The 17267-nt window shown below is 45.7% G+C and overlaps 1 pseudogene; it reads right to left on the reverse strand.

Annotated features, from left to right (window-relative positions):
• Nucleotides 1-1601: 1601 nt before the first annotated feature.
• The window catches only part of LOC147107516 (cell surface glycoprotein CD200 receptor 1-A-like), an 87222-nt pseudogene continuing 71556 nt past the window's right edge, over nt 1602-17267 (reverse strand).

The raw sequence follows: 17267 nt of genomic DNA on the forward strand, positions 1-17267 counted from the left end.
TTGAGCTCAGAGAAATTACATGTCTGTGCTTTCAGTTTCAGATCAGTTATAAAGCTATCAAAAGTCTCAATTTGCTGCTGTGTCCGAGAACAGAAGATGTATCTTTCATAGGTCTCATTCTTTTTGGGAGAGCAATGTGCATCTGTTCCGCCTCCACCTGCTGCCGATGCCGCACTGAGGCCTACCTGAGCCTCTGGGGCCTCTTGTAGTCGCTCTGCCGTGCTGCTCCGCCTCCACCCGCTGCCGATGCCGCACTGAGGCCTACCTGAGCCTCTCGGGCCTCTTGTAGTCGCTCTGCCGCGCTGCTCCGCCTCCACCCGCTGCCGATGCCGCACTGAGGCCTACCTGAGCCTCTGGGGCCTCTTGTAATCGCTCTGCCGTGCTGCTCCGCCTCCACCCATTGCCAATGCCGCTCTGAGGCCTACCTGAGCCTCTGGGGCCTCTTGTAGTCGCTCTGCCGTGCTGCTCCGCCTCCACCCGCTGCCAATGCCGCACTGAGGCCTACCTGAGCCTCTGGGGCCTCTTGTAGTCACTCTGCCGCGCTGCTCCGCCTCCACCCGCTGCCGATGCCGCACTGAGGCCTACCTGAGCCTCTGGGGCCTCTTGCAGTCGCTCTGCCGCGCTGCTCCGCCTCCACCCGCTGCCGATGCCGCACTGAGGCCTACCTGAGCCTCTGGGGCCTCTTGTAGTCGCTCTGCCGCGCTGCTCCGCCTCCACCCGCTGCTGATGTTATTGATCATTACAGTAGTCACGTTCCTTTTATCCTTCAACTTTCAGCCCTTCCTGACCCCCTTCAGGAAAGAACATCCTACCCCTGCTCCCATGGATAATGACGCTATTAAGAGTGGCCCTAAAAGCAGCACAGGAGTGCTACAATGAGGTAGATGTCTCTTGATGATTGGTCATCAAGAGGTCATAAAGGGATTTAAAGGACACTTGTGCTGCTTAGACTGGTCAGGGAGGGCTCTGCATTATGTTCCAGCTCCTATGTCACTCATAGTTATAGCCTGCTCTGCTAAACTTTGCCATTCAATAAGATCTGCACTTGGACATTGCTTGGGAGACAGCCCTAACTGTTTTGGAGGCAGAACTACATAGAGGAGAACATCATGATGACCTGTGCTCAGAGAACTCATCAATGACTGATACAAGGGGCATCAGAGCACAACTGATCACTGACGTTTTCTCTTCTGTGTAACAGTCTAACTTTGACAACAGTGCCCGACCTCTTTTTCATCCACCTTCAAATAAAAAACATTCCTTCAATCCAGTACCCATCTTAGAATATAACAAAGCATCAGCCTTCATTGCCCCTACAAGACCATGCCAATAATGATCACCTGATTAAATAAGCACAAAATAAATATACCCTTTCCTGTATGACTCTAACCTCCATGACTAAGAAAGCACGACATAAGTGCACATTCTGTTTTATTATAACAAAGTTCAACGCCAACACATGCCAATCTACACTTTCCTAACACCGGCTTCACTTGGGTGGCTAAAAGTACCTTTCTTTCACCTATTCTCCTTGGTGTAACCTGAGGGCCAGTATTGTGAGAGGTGATTGGTTGCTCATGCTCTGCAAAAGGTTCATGGGATTAAGGTGGCCTTCCTCTGATGGCACTTTGCTTCTGCTGCTGCTGCTGGCTGCATCTCTGGATCTTGTTCCTTGGTAGCCTTCTATGTTCCACCAGTGTGGTACCCTGAGGGGAATTGCCGGAAGCCTGGCACATGCTGCTGTCATGATAGATGGCATTATCAGGCAAGTTGACTCCAGCCTTCACCATTCCACTGGACTCTGGACCTGTGTCCTCACTGATCAATGGCATGGCTGGTCTAATGGTAGCTATCAGATCCTGAAAGTCCTAAGAGACAGCATCATGCGTCCTAGTCACCATGGACTGGAAGCCGATATGCAGGGTGCTGTTTGTTCTCTTCTCTATTACTAACAGAGCTACAATCTATGCTTTTGTGGAGGTTGCAGCACCGATTCCTGGCTGCTTCTTAGGTGGGGATCTGCTGCTGATTCAAGTTAAGCTTCAACATGCTCCATTGGTGTCTGCAATGGTACCAAGAGATGTGATAGAATCACACTGTTAAAGTGGAGGCAACGATTTTAGCTTTGTGTATGCAAATAATTGCTGTGATGGCAGATGGGTAGCCATACTGTACGCTCCTGAAACTGTGTCCCCCTTAACCAAAGTGTATTATGAAGGGTTACTTGTATATCTGTTACTTTTAGAGTGAGAGTCACCTTGCCTGCTCTGGCGGGGTGGTTGCAATTTTTTGCAGTACGGGTCTGCAGTCCCGGTGGTGATTCAGTGTTGTCAGTCAGTGCCAGTGCCACCTCCCTCCACATGACATGAATGACATTTTTGGAAGATTTCCTGCAATGGATACCCAGCACTCAGTCTCTCCTGAGCTCAATTTCATCAAGGAGGGTTGACAAGTCAGACTCTGTGAAGTTGTGGCATTTTCTTATCTGTCTCTGTGCCATGCCCTGGTCCTTTGTTTGGATGCCTCTGCCAGCTGTTCCTGTGGTAGATATTCTTGAAAACTAGCACAAAAACATTCATGAGACATGCAGTGAGCCAATCACTGTGCCTCATTTAGCTGCTGCTATCTTCAGCCAGAACTGACTGCTTAAAAATTGTACTCTAATCTCTACCCTTCCATTTTACACGGGATTTACGCCAATCACTACTCCAAAGCATATGCAAATGAACTGAACGTAGAGAACGGTAGCGTAGTGGTAATATCACAGGGATGGTAATCCAGAGGCCTGAATAAATGATCCAGAGACGTGAGTTCAAATTCCACCACGGCAGTTGGGGAATTTAAATTCAGTTAATTAAATAAAAATCTACAATAATTACTAGTATCAGTAATGGTAACCATGAAACTATCGCATAGCTGTAAAACTCTATCTGGTTCACTAATGTCCTTTAGGGAAGGATATCTGCCATCCTTACCCAGTCTGCCTATTTCTGACTCCAGACCCACAGCAATGTGGTTGATTCTTAACTGCCCTCTGAAATGGCCTAGCAAGCCACTCAGTTGTAACAAACCGCTACGAAACACAATAATAAGAATGAAACCAGACGGACTACCTGGCATCGACCCTGTAAAGTCCTCCTCACCAACATCTGGGGACTTGGGAGAGCTGTCCCACAAGCTAGTCAAGCAACAACCTGACATAGTCATACTCATAGAATTATAGCTTTCAGCAAATGTTCCCAAACTCCTCCATCATCATCCCTGGGTATGTCCTGTCCCACCAGCAGGACAGAACCACCAGGGGTGGCAGAACAGTGGTATGCAGTTGGGAAGGAGTAGCCCTGGGAGCCCTCAACATTGACTCTGGACCCCATGAATTCTCATGGCTTCTGGTCAAGCATGGGCAAAGAAACCTCCTGCTGATTACCACCTACTGTCCTCTCTCAGCTGATGAATCAGTACTCCTCCATGATGAACACCACTTGGAAGAAGCACTGAGAGTAGCAAGGGCACAGAATATACTCTGGGTGGGGGACTTCAATGTCCATCACCAAGAGTGGCTTGGTAGCACCACTACTGACCAAGCTGGCCAAGTCCTGAAGGATATAACTGCCAGTCTGGGCCTGTGAAAAGTGGTGAGAGAACCAACACAAGGGAAAAACCTACTTGACCTTGTCCTCACCAATCTACCTGTCGCAGATGCATCTGTCCATGACAGTATTGGTAGCAGTGACCACCGCACAGTCATTGTGGAGACGAAGTCCTGTCTTCACACTGAGGACACCCTCCATCGTGTTGTGTGGCACTACCACCGTGCTAAATGGGATAGATTCAGAATAGATCTAGCAGCTCAAAACTGGACATCCATGAGGTGCTGTGGGCCATCAGCAGCAGCAGAATTGTATTCCACCACAATCTGTAACCTCATGGCACAGCATATCCCTCACTCTACCATTACCATCAAGCCAGGGGATCAGCCCTGGTTCAATAAGGAATGTCGAAGAGCATGCCAGGAGCAGCACCAGGCCTACCTAAAAGAAAGGAGGTGCCAACCTGTGGAAGCTGCAACACAGGACTACATGCATGCTAAAAAGCAGAAGAAGCATGCTATAGAAAGGGCTAAGTGATCCCACAATCAACGGATCAGATCAAAGTTCTGCAGCCCTGCCACATCCAGTCATGAATGGTGGTGGACCATTAAACAACTAACGGGAAGAGGAGGCTCCATGAATATCCCCATCCTCAATGATGGTGGAGCCTAGTGCGAAAGACAAGGCTGAAGCGTTTGCAACCATCTTCAGCCAGAAGTATCGAGTGGAAGATATATATCGGCCTACTCCTGAGGTCCCCACCATCACAGAAGCCAGTCTTCAGCCAACTCGATTCACTCCACGTGATATCAAGAAATGGCTGAGCACACTGGATACAGCAAAGGCTACGGGCTCTGACAACATCCTGGCTGTCATGCTGAAAACTTGTGCTCCAGAACTAGCCGCACCTCTAGCCAAGCTATTACAGTACAGCTACAACAATGGCATCTATCCGACAATGTGGAAAACTGCCCAGGTATATCCTGTCCATAAAAAGCAGGACAAATCCAATCAAGCCAATTACCGCCCCATCAGTCTACTCTCAATCATCAGCAAAGTGATGGAAGGTGTCATCAACAGTGCTATCAAGTGGCACTTACTCACCAATAACCTGCTCACTGATCCCCAGTTTGGGTTCCGCCAAGAACACTCAGCTCTCAACCTCATTACAGCTTTGGTCCAAACATGGACAAAGGAGCTGAATTCCAGAGGTGAGGTGAGAGTGACTGCCCTTGACATCAAGGCTGCATTTGACCGAGTGTGGCATCAAGGAGCCCTAGTAAAACTGAAGTCAATGGGAATCGGGGGGAAAACGCTCCATTGGCTGGAGTCACACCTAGCACAAAAGAAGATGGTTGTGGTGATTGGAGGTCAATCATCACAGCCCCAGGACATCGCTGCAAGAGTTCCACAGCGCAGTGTCCTAGGCCCAACCATCTTCAGCTGCTTCAGCAATGAGCTTCCCTCCAATATAAGGTCAGAAATGGGGATGTTCGCCGATGACTGCACAGTGTTCAGCACCATTCACAACTCCTCAGATAATGAAGCAGTCCATGCCCGCATGCAACAAGACCTGGATGACGTTCAGGCTTGGGCTGATAAGTGGCAGGTAACATTCGTGACACAGAAGTGCCAGGCAATGACCATCTCCAACAAGTGAGAGTCTAACCACTGCCCCTTGACATTCAATGGTACTACCATTGCCAAATCCCCCACCATCAACATCCTTGGGGTCACCATTGACTAGAAACTTAACTGGACCAGCCACATAAATACTGTGGCAACAAGAGCAGCTCAGAGGCTAGGTATTCTGCGGCAAGTGTCTCACCTTCTGACTCCCCAAAACCTTTCCATCATCTACAAGGCACAAGTAAGGAGTGTGATGGAATACTCTCCACTTGCCTAGATGAGTGCAGCTCCGACAACACTCAAGAAGTTCGACACCATCCAGGACAAAGCAGCCCGCTTGATTGGCACCCCATCCACCACCTTAACCATTCACTCCCTCCACCACCGGTGTACCGTGGCTGCAGTGTGTACCATCTACAAAATGCACTGCAGCAACTCGCCATGGCTTCTTTGGCAGCACCTCCCAAACCCGCGACCTCTTCCAGTTAGAAGGACAAGGGCAGCAGGCACATGGGAACATCATCACCTCCAAGTTCCCTTCCAAGTCACACACCATCCTGACTTAGAAGTATATCGCCGATCCTTCATCGTCGCTGGGTCAAAATCCTGGAACTCCCTACCTAACAGCACTGTGGGAGTACCTTCACCACATGGACTGCAGCGGTTCAAGAAGGTGGCTCACCACCACCTTCTCAAGGGCAATTAGGGATGGGCAATAAAAGCTGGCCTTGCCAGCGACACCCACATCCCATAAACAAATAAATAAGAATATATGGACACCAGAGTTTTGCATGAGCTGAATTTACAGAGCATGGACGATGGGAGACCAACTGGGAGAGAATTGAAATATCGTCTATTTATTTAGTGGAATATAATAAACAGCAGGTAAACTCAATAAAAATTGAAAATAATGAATTGGTCTCCAAATTTTGTCAAAGAAATGGGGGGGAAATTCAGTTGGTTTGCGCCTCCCGTTAGCGCCTTAAGAGGGCACTAATGGGGCGCAAAGCAACTAGCGCCCGTGCGTGGCGATGTTTGCGTCACTCACGAAGTTAACTAGGCATTTTGCGGCGGCGCTAAACACTACTGCCCCGATCTCCTGCGCCAGCAGATCGTGACGTCAGTCGAGTGTGCAACGCCCCAGTAGCGCCCCGGAGCAGATATTGAGTGGCGCCCCCTGCCTTACCACCTGCCGCTAGAAACGACAGGTTGAGGGGAGCGTTTTGCAGTCAGGAAGGGACTGGGGGAGTGCTATTTAAAGGCAACCGCTTCCTGCCTTTTTTTTTTGTGACATTTTTGCACCATGCATTCTGAGAGAGAGAGAGAGAGAGACTTCTGGAGAGATTCAACGCTGTGTAAAGGAGTTTTGGGTACTGAGCAGCACTTTGCAGGTTAATTTTGATTTGCACTTCCTTGCATCGATTTAGAAGAGACGGTAGGGGCTGCACTCTGAGCTCTTTCCCTGGGTCTGTCCATTGTTCTTTCCAGCAGATTTGATGCACAGGTCTCTCCAGGCTGAGATTCAAGGCTGCAATGAGCAGGGTGTGGATGGAGAGCAAGATCGACCCTCCCCTTTAAGAACTGGCCGGCGCCATTGTGTCTGTGTTCCATTGCTGACTGACATCACATGAGCTTCGCCAGCGCTCTGAGTTAGCGCCTCGCTCCTCGGCCTTTGCACCTTAAGGCAGGTGTGAAGCGCCTGAATTAGCGCTCCAATCACCTCCAGGGGTGATAAAAGCCAAGTTTGCAGTCGGAGGCGGTAATTAGCGACAAGCGCTAAACTTTGCACATGGCCGATAATTGCGCCCCAAACGGGGCGATACTGAATTTTTCCCCCATGGTTCCTTAACTTGGTAATGGGAAAGTTTTGAATTAGGCTGTCTCTTCCACCATGTCTCTGCTAAATGAACCTTCCAGTCAATATAAAGCCGACCAAAAATCACCGGAGAGTCATGCAGTATTTCAAGCACTGTTATGAGAGGGAACAAAAATGTAATGCAAATTGAGTTAAATAAAAGGGAGGCCTTGTACCTTTTACCAATTGAAAAATCAGCACAATTCTGGTGAGCAGGCTCACACACTGACATGTGCTGCTGCCTCCTCACTCATTTTTGCCCTCACATGCTTTTCCAGCATAACTGACACGTAGAGCAAGTAGCGCTCACTGACTCCCCGACTTCAACAGTTAAATAAGGGAGTAATGATGAAGTGACATCACACATCGCACTTTACATTTGTTAGATCCGTGATTCTGAGAGTATGATGTTTTTCAATAACTGTAACTTAACAATCAACAGGTGTTTACTGGAGTAGGGTAGTCTCAAGACTGGGGGTACAGAGGCATGCTCAAGGCTTATATACAGGTGTGGTCACTGCCGGTACTACAGTATACAGGAGCTGTAAAAGTAGTTCTCTCTTAAAGGTACATACACTACAACATTGTTCTACTATCAACTTATATAAAACAGGCACAGAAGAGTGCTGGATGCTTTCAGCAAGGCAGAAGTGACTGCCATGTTTTATGTAGTGTAGTAATCTACTCAATTCCATTACTTTTTCTCTTTTTCCTGCTCCATTATTTCTTGCAGCTCAGCAAGAGCTATAAAAGATTAAGAGTGTGACTATCCTGAAAATTCAACACCCCCCCGTCACCTCTCCACCCTCCACCCCAACCCGCCCATGTCCCCAGTCCCACTCCACTCTACCTGGCTGCTACTGAGGATGAAGCCCAAGGGGATACAAAGAAAATCGTAATTTGTGTGCCTGTCAGATCAGAAGCAGTCTCATCGGTGACAGCTTCTCCTGAAGATCATCAATAAGTTCCTGAAGCACAACGTAACCTTTTCATCAATCCCTCCATCCAAAAAGCCCAATTAATCTTTGTCAATGTCACCTCATAGTAAAAACCTGTCACAACCATTCTGTAGTCTGACTCTGTTAAAAGCATGTTTGTGGCAGCATATGCAATGATACTCAGGTATCAACAGGCAAAGGTGACTATGTTGCCATCACACTTACTAGGGGCAGGCTTGCAAGGTAGGGTTCAAGACTATGGTCATGTGTTGCAGGGCTATAGGAATGATAAGGTTGTAGGGGTATGTGGTATGTATAGAGGGATGCTAGGGAAATAGGTATCACGGTATCAGCGTCTTCTGGGGAGTTTCAGGTGAGTCCTCATACTTTAATGATTCTCATGAAATCATTGTACATTGCCCTTCTTGTGCTGCAGAAGGCCTTTGATAAAGTCCCACATAAGAGGTTAGTGTGCAAAATTAAAGCACATGTGATTGGGGGTAATATACTGGCATGGATTGAAAATTGGTTAACAGACAGGAAACAGAGAGTAGGAATAAATGGGTCTTTTTCGGGGTGGCAGGTGGTGACTAGTGGGGCACCGCAGGGATCAGTGCTTGGGCCCCAGCTATTCACAATATATATCAATGATTTGGATGAGGGAACCAAATGTAATATTTCCAAGTTTGCTGACAACACGAAACTAGGTGGGATTGTGAGTTGTGAGAAGGATGCAAAGAGGCTTCAAGGCGATTTGGACAAGTTGAGTGAGTGGGCAAATACATGGCAGATGCAGTATAACGTGGATAAATGTGAAGTTATCCACTTTGGTAGGAAAAACAGAAAGGTAGAGTATTATTTAAATGGTGATAGATTGGGAAATGTTGATGTACAAAGGGACCTGGGTGTCCTTGTACATCAGTCACTGAAAGCAAACATGCAGGTGCAGCAAGCAGTTAGGAAGGCAAATGGTATGTTGGCCTTCATTGCAAGAGGATTTGAGTACAGGAGCAAGGATGCTTTACTACAGTTTTACAGGGCCTTGGTGAGACCACACCTGGAGTACTGTGTGCAGTTTTGATCTCCTTACCTAAGAAAGGATATACTTGCCATAGAGGGAGTGCAGCGAAGGTTCACCAGTCTGATTCTTGAGATGGCATGACTGTCGTATGAGGAGAGATTGGGTCGACTAGGCTTGTATTCACTAGAGTTTAGAAGAATGAGAGGGGATCTCATTGAAACGTATAAAATTCTAACAGGACTAGACAGACTGGATGCAGGGAGGATGTTTTCCCTGGCTGGAGGGTCTAGAACGGGGGGTCACAGTCTCAGGATACAGGGTAGGACATTTAATACTAAGATGAGGAGAAATTTCTTCACTCAGAGGGTGAAGCTGTGGAATTCTCTACCACAGAAGGCTGTGGAGGCCAAGTCACTGAATGTGTTTAAGAAGGAGATAGATAGATTTCTCGACACAAAAGACATCAAGGGATATGGGGAGAGAGCAGGAATATGGTATTGAGATAGAGGATCAGCCATGATCATATTGAATGGCAGAGCAGGCTCAAAGGGCCGAATGGCCTACTCCTGCTCCTATTTTTCTATGTTTCTATTTTTCTATGTATGTGGGGTGGTGGTGGGGACACTAGCAGCCAAAGCCACTGCCCGACACCTAGCTGTCACTGTTCCTTGGGATGGCCTGCTTGCTGGAGAACCATAAAGCCTCCTTCTTCTGAATTGTTGCGAAGTGTCTATAGTACACCCTGAAAAATTTGTTCTTCTTTCTGAAAGGGCCCTGGCTACCATCATAACATTCCAACTCTCTTCAAATGCCTGCCCCTTTAAACAGCCACAGAACTTAAAATCCTTTAGCAACACAGTATTTTCCCCTCCTCTCATTCCTACAGAGAGGAACACTATAGCAGCAGAAGCCTGCCTCAACGTAGTTCAATGAACTGACTGCGGAAATTAGCATGGGGTCACTAACACAAACGTCAGGCGGGTGGAAGAACTCACCCACCTCATTTCCAATTCCATGCATCACCGCACCGTAAAATTCAAAGAAAGTAAGTAAAATCAAACCAGGCAGTTCCACAGTGATTACAATAGTGTATCTTTGCTCTATCCACAGTGCCAACAGGCACTGGGGCTTTTAGTTCCCATCTTGTTGAAATGCACTAGAATGGTACGCACTCAGTTTTAAATATTCTTTTGCTTAGCAAAGACAACAGCCTTCCAAATGATATAATTATCTTCGACTGACCCATGCAGGATTGTGAATACAAACACATTGTAAATGCAATGGTGAATGAGCATTTAAGGGTGAATTCACAGTCCAGCTGTAATGTCAGCATGAAGCAGTTTGGCTTTGCACCAACATTGCAGTTACAGTGTAAATGCAGCTTGAATTGGGCATCAGAGCTTAAGATGACACTGGAAGGAAGCTGATTGAGGCTCTTTGGAGGAAGAAGCCTCAATCTGCTTTGCTTGTGAATCAGTTTGGATTTTAACACCTACATAACACTCCTAACTTAGTGTTAATGCAAAGTAAGGCTTTGCACTGATGTGAAACTTGGGAGATGAATGTACCCTAAGTAAAGAATGATTGAAATCCACATGATACAACAAAGCAGCAGTCTGTGAGAGGATTTGCTTCAGTGGTGAGATACAAAGACGATGTTGTCATTCATAACTGCTTTTTTGAAAATCTGTTCATTTTGGGGTTAAAATCACACTGTGTGTTTTTAGTCATAATGGCCCAAACTTTGATGTCAAATTAAAATCGAGGCATTATTTAAGTGCAAATTTCAGGCGAGGGCAGATGCACGCTTAACCGTGGAAATCGAGAAGTTGCTGTCAGAGATGCGCTGCTCTGCCATTAGCTTCGCAAAAACAGCATCTCGCTGTCTGGCTCTCCATTCAAATGCATTGAGCGGCGTGAAGTTCCTGTACTTGCACGGTAGATATGAAATAAACTCGCCACGGAAAGTTAAGTCAAGTCACTTCAAGTCTAAGTACCCTTTTAACAATTTGATTAGTGTTAATTGCTGCCAGTCAACCTCTCTAGCACTGAAAATTAACTATTACAAGTGCGGACTTTCATTCCTTCAGGTTTTAATTGTTGCTGGATTTTTTTTTAAATAATTTTTTTTCACATTTTCTTTCTGCCTCTTTTTTATTCTCTCTCTCTCAAGCCAATCGTTCTTAACCTCTTTATTTCTCTTTCTGTACCTGATTTGACATTGAATTCATCCATTCTAGAATCATAGAAATTTACAGCACAGCAGGACACCATCTGGCCCATCGTGTCTGTGCCGGCCAAAAAAGAGCTATCCAGCCTAATCCCACTTTCCAGCTCTTGGTCCGTAGCCTTGTAGGTTTCAGCACTTCAAGTGCATATCCAAATACTTTTTAAATGCGATGAGGGTTTCTGCCTCTACCACCCTTTCAGGCAGTGAGTTCCAGATCCCCACCACCCTCTGGGTGAAAAACGTTCTCCTCAAATCCCCTCCAATCCTTCTACTTTAAATCTATGCCCCCTGGTTATTGACCTCTCTGCTAAGGGAAATATGACCTTCCTGTCCATTCTATCTAGGCCCCTCATAATTTTATACCCCTCACTTAAGCCTCCCCTCAGCCTCCTCTGTTCCAAAGAAAGCAACCCCAGCCTATCCAATCTTTCCTCATAGTTAAAATAACTTACACTTCCTTGCGCTGTTCATTTTACAATCATTCAGTCTGATTGGTTAAGAAGGTGCACAGTTGCTTTCCCTGTTCACTCAGATCCCCGTATAGGGTGCTGCACCATTTCCATCTCGTACTTCCAGCCACTTGTCATGCAAAATATCACGGAGATTAAATAGACAAGGGCAAGTCTAACTTATGGCAGGCGCTGTTCGTTGACCATTTACAGGAATTTTTGGGCCACTAATAGGAAAAGAGCAGAGCTCACAACATTAACAGTGTTATGCTCGGCCCTGATCCAGAAAGGTTAGGCCAAATGTGTTATTATGAAATTCTTTTGTCTCCTATTTTAATGAAGGCATTAACCCATTTATTTTGAACTGATTAATGCCTTTATTAAAATAGTAGACAGAGGAATTTCATACGAATGTGTTACTAATACTGGACAGTGTGATTATAGCCCCCTTGTTTCACTATTTTTTAAGATTTACTTCATAAAGGGGGTAAACTTACTCTGTTCATTAAAGCCAGCACAAATATTAATTATGCATTAAGTGATTTTTATGTTTTAGCATTAGTGAAGGGGCTGTTAACTTTTGCCTATCCTTCTCAAATTCTTCCTAGGAACAAACTAATCTAAAATATATTAACAAATTGACCTGGTGGTATTGTTATTTTATGCTTGTTAAGCAGCAATTAAACTAATTTCATGCAAAATTTGTCAGGCTTCACTGTATGCACAGCCTGCATTAATGATACCCAAATAAAATTTGTGTTCAAGCAATGGGGGGCACCATCTTGGAGACAGGCTGGGCCATTGTGTATAGCTAATTGCCTGTTTCAGGGCACATGGTTGCATGGTTGAAGCAGCAACTTTCAACCTTGTGGACATGTTGAAGAGTATGAGAAAGATTAATGGAAAAGTGATGATCATCATTTTCATGTTTTATCACAGGCTGATTAACGGTCTGACTGGCCACGTGAACCTTTCATGGCCGTAACCATCTTTAAAGCAGCCGATAGGATGATTAGTCCTCTACAGCGGGAGGGGTTTATGAACCCTGCACCTTCTGGCCCAGAGGTGGGAATGCTACCACTGTGCCAAAGGCTCACTCCATGGAAAAGGGATAGGGAGGTCTAAGGCCAGATGCGGAGAATGACCAGAACTTGTTACTACCCCAGTCAGCATGTCTACTTCCAACAACAGAGGTATTCAACCTCACTGAGGAGCACTGTGAGAAGGTTCCACCTCATCAGGGACACAATATAACAATTGTACCCTCATGGGACCAGACCTAAACCAGCACTATAGCAACAAAAAATAACAATGACACAAATTTGTAATGACACTAGGCCTTTTCAGGCAATGGCAAGAGACCTCACCATTGCATACTAAGGTCACAGATAGTCTGTTTCAACATTCATGTGACCATATTAAATTTGGCACTGGGATGTAGCATCACCCAGATAACAGCAAGGGTTTCACAAAAGTTGCCACATTCCAGGGACATAGGGTGCTGTTGATAATTTCATTATGGCTATTAATGTATTTTTGTATATCTCATTCAACAGAAAAGGAGCCACTCCATCACCATCAAAATGGTGTGCAACCAAAGCAAAAATAATGCATGGCAATTCACATTTCTAGGAAGTGCCCAAGATACCAATATCTTAAAGGAATCATGGATTCCCCAACTTAACCAATATCTTTTGAGATATGGTTTATCATCTTGAAACATGGCTTATGATACCAGTATACAACCTCCATACCTCTCAGCAAAGGTTGAGCAAAAAAAAAATAACAAAACACATTAAAGAGGCAGACATTTGAGATGCTGGATAAAAATATCTGCTGCTTGTTCTCCAAAATATCCCAGAAAGAGCTGCTGGAATGGTAGTAGTGTGCTGCAAACTGTAGAACATAGCAATAGTAAGAGACATATGGCTTGTTGTAGATGAGAAATCGCATAGTGCAGGAGGAAGAGGATGGCAGTGAGAAGCCTATACAAACAGAGCAGTCACAGCAGCAAACAGTGTCTGTGATTGGTAAGATATTCCACTGAGGCTTGCACAGGAGCTATCAGCAACAACTCAGTGAGATCAGCAATTTTTATTTTTAATTTAATGTTCTGTTCCAATTTTTTTTATCATTCCTTATTGCTTTAGTTCGTGTTTTATAGACTGATTCCCAAATAAAGCAAAATTTCAATGAATTGTGTTATGTTTTTATTAATGTAGTAGTGAATGCATAGTGGTTATTTATCATGACATGCTTCTGTACTGTCCCCTTGTGTTACACTTGCATGTGTGCTGTGCTCATTTGACTGCACTATCTCTAAGTGAAACCTTATTGAAAACAGTAGGTCTGAGAAGTTTCTTGAAGACCTTCTGTTATCTTACTAGCTAACTACCTTTACATGATGCTTATTGAGATACTCCAGTCTATCAGCTGAATTTTGCTGAAGAGTGCGGGTTTGGAGGCGGGTCCGCTGTCAAAATCGAAATGATTGACAGCGGGTTGGGAACCCACTCCGAACCCGCCTCCATGTAAGTTTCCAAAGTGTCGGGTCAGAACAGACCCGACACCAAGTGGTGGGGGAGGCATTTAAGATAGTTAAATGCATGTTAGCTACAATTTTGCCAGCCTATTTCTATTTTACCACTTTTTTATGAGGTTCCCGTCGCTCGGGGATCAGGTAAGTAGGTCGGGTTCTCTATGTCTCCCCATTGCTGTGAATAGGTGACAGCTGCAAAAGTGGTATGAAAGCTACCATTTCACAGCAGGTCACTTTCCATAAGAACATAAGAAATAGGAGCAGGAGTAGGCCATTTGGCCCTTCGAGCCTGCTCCGCCATTCAATAAGTTCATGGCTGATCTTTTAGCTCATCTCCAGTTTCCTGAACTATCCCCATATCACTTGATTCCCTTAATATTCAAAAATCTATCGATCTCTGTCTTCAATATACTCAACAACTGAGCCCCCACAGCCCTCTGGGGTAGAGAATTCCAAAGATTCACCACGCTCTGAGTGAAGACATTTCTCTTCATCTCAGTCCTAAATGGCCGACCCCTTATTCTGAGACTGTGACCCCTGGTTCTGGACTCCCCAGCCAGGGGAAACATTCTCCCTGCATCTACCCTGTCAAGCCCTGTAAGAATTATTTATGTTTCAGTGAGATCACCTCTCATTCTTCTAAGCTCTAGAGAATACAGGACTAGTCTACTCAATCTGTCCTTATTGGACAATCCCCCCATCCACCCCCCCCCGACCTCCATGGCAAGTATATCCTTCCTGGTAAGGAGACCAAAACTGTATGCAATACTGCAGGTGTGGTCTCACCAGGGCCCTATATAATTGCAGTAAGACATCTTTACTCTTATACTCAAATCCTCTTGTAATAAAGGCCAACATACCATTTGCTTTCCTAATTGCTTGCTGTACCTGCATGTTAACTTTCAGTGATTCGTGTACAAGGACACCCAGGTCTCTCTGAACACCAACGTTTCCCAATCTCTCACCATTTAAAAAATACTCTGCTTTTCTATTTTCCTACCAAAGTGTATAACTTCACATTTCTCCACATTATATTCCATTTGCTATGTTCTTGCCCACTCACTTAGCCTGTCTATATTCCCTTGAAGCCTCCTTGCATCCTCCTCACAACTTACATTCCCACCCAGCTTTGTATCATCAGCAAACTTGGATATATTACATTTGGTCCCCTCATCCAAATCATTGATATAGATTGTGAATAGCTGAGGCCCAAACACTGATGCTTGCAGTACCCCACTAGTTACAGCATGCCAACCCGAAAATGACCCGTTTATTCCTACTTGCTGTTTTCTGTCCGTTAACCAATCCTTAATCCATACTAATAGATTACCCCCAATCCCATGAGCCCTAACTTTGTTTAATAACCTCTTGTGTGGCACCTTATCGAATGCCTTTGTCAGAAGCTTGAGCTTTCAGGACTTGGAAGACACTTTTGAGCTTTATTCAGTTTGGAAGTGTTTGGAGTAAACTCTCTATCCACTGTTACCTCCTTGGAGCAAGCTCTCTCACCATTGACAGATCACTTCTGTCATCTCAACTTCAGCTGCCATCTATTCCAGCAACATCTGTGCCCTTGAAAAAATCTCACCTTGGTCCTCTGAATCCCTCCACGATCAGCCCCAACACCAACATCACCAGGCACACCAACATCACCAACAGCATCACCAACAAAACCAATCTTCTCCGTAATCATCTGATGCTGCACAGGACACAGGGCATCAGCACTCGACAACATTGCTGCCCGGGAGGCAAGCAATGGCATCACCACGGCCAGATTTACTTCACTTGACGCTGTACACCCTGGAGCCACATGATGCGCCAGATTGACACCACCCCACACCAGCACCATAAAGCATACCTATAATGTCCAAGCCATTCCATTCACATTCATCACAATTGGGGGAGAGAGGGGGGAGTTATGTCTTAACATTCACTGGAACTCACTAAGACACTTCTAAAGGTTAGCACAGATCTGTCCAATAAGTTTGCAGCACCTCAATGCCGCAGAACACTGACAGAACAACTGTCAAAATGAATGTGGACATGACCCCTTTAAGGAAACTGACTGATGACGCGTCATAAAATGACGTTATCAGACCCGCTTCCTATTAATTGGCTGGGAAACGCGCAGGGTGGGCTTAACAAGCCCAATCTACGTAAAATCACTTGGAGGGAGTGGGCTGGAGCCGGGAGCAGGACCGGGACCCGCCACCCACCTCTCCTGTCACGATCCCACCTCCACTGGCGAAGTCGCAGCCTTTGTGTCAGGAATGGACTGTCCTGTTCTTGTCGAGACCTAGAACATAAGAACATAAGAAATAGGAGCAGGAGTAGGCCATACAGCCCCTCGAGCCTGCTCCACCATTCAGTAAGATCATGGCTGATCTTCGACGTTAACTCCACTTTCCGGCCTGATCCCCATATCCCTTGATTCCCTTAGCCATTTTTAACGATAAAAGAAATAAAGGGATACAAATAAATTAATAAGAGGTAGAAAAGGGAGTATGAACAAAAACTTGCCAGAGATATCAAATCTAAGAGTAAAAGATTTTATCATTGAGGGAAAGAGTAAGGGGAAATGTGGGCCCAATAAAGACAGATGCAGGTGAGACTATAATAAATAATAAGAAAATGGAAGTTTTGTTAAGTGAGTACTCGTGTCTTGATATTAATCCCCCCGCGATGGACAGGAGAGGGTTTGGGGTGGGGGGTTAAAGACTTAAATATGGGGAACTTGTCCTCAAGATGTTGCACACACAAATCCCGCCTTTTTTATGCTGGTGGATATCATGGTGTCCAAGTGTTCCGCCGTAGAGAGGTGGAACAGCCCAATTTAAAATTGGCTGTAGTTGCGCAGGTTTCCCAGGGACCGGGAAATCTGGCAGTGAAAGGGAGGTGGGAGCTGCCAGCTCCAGAAGGAAAAGTGCCTGTTCCAGCACTCCTTGTGGACCAGGAGGAGTAGGAGCACTCCCCCGGTCCCTCAAGGAAGCCTTTGGCCTTCCCCCTACCAATCACG

The sequence above is a fragment of the Somniosus microcephalus genome, chromosome 14 (genome assembly GCF_052327205.1).
Source record: "Somniosus microcephalus isolate GS21.2 chromosome 14, FLI_Smic_1.0, whole genome shotgun sequence".
NCBI lineage: Eukaryota > Metazoa > Chordata > Chondrichthyes > Squaliformes > Somniosidae > Somniosus > Somniosus microcephalus.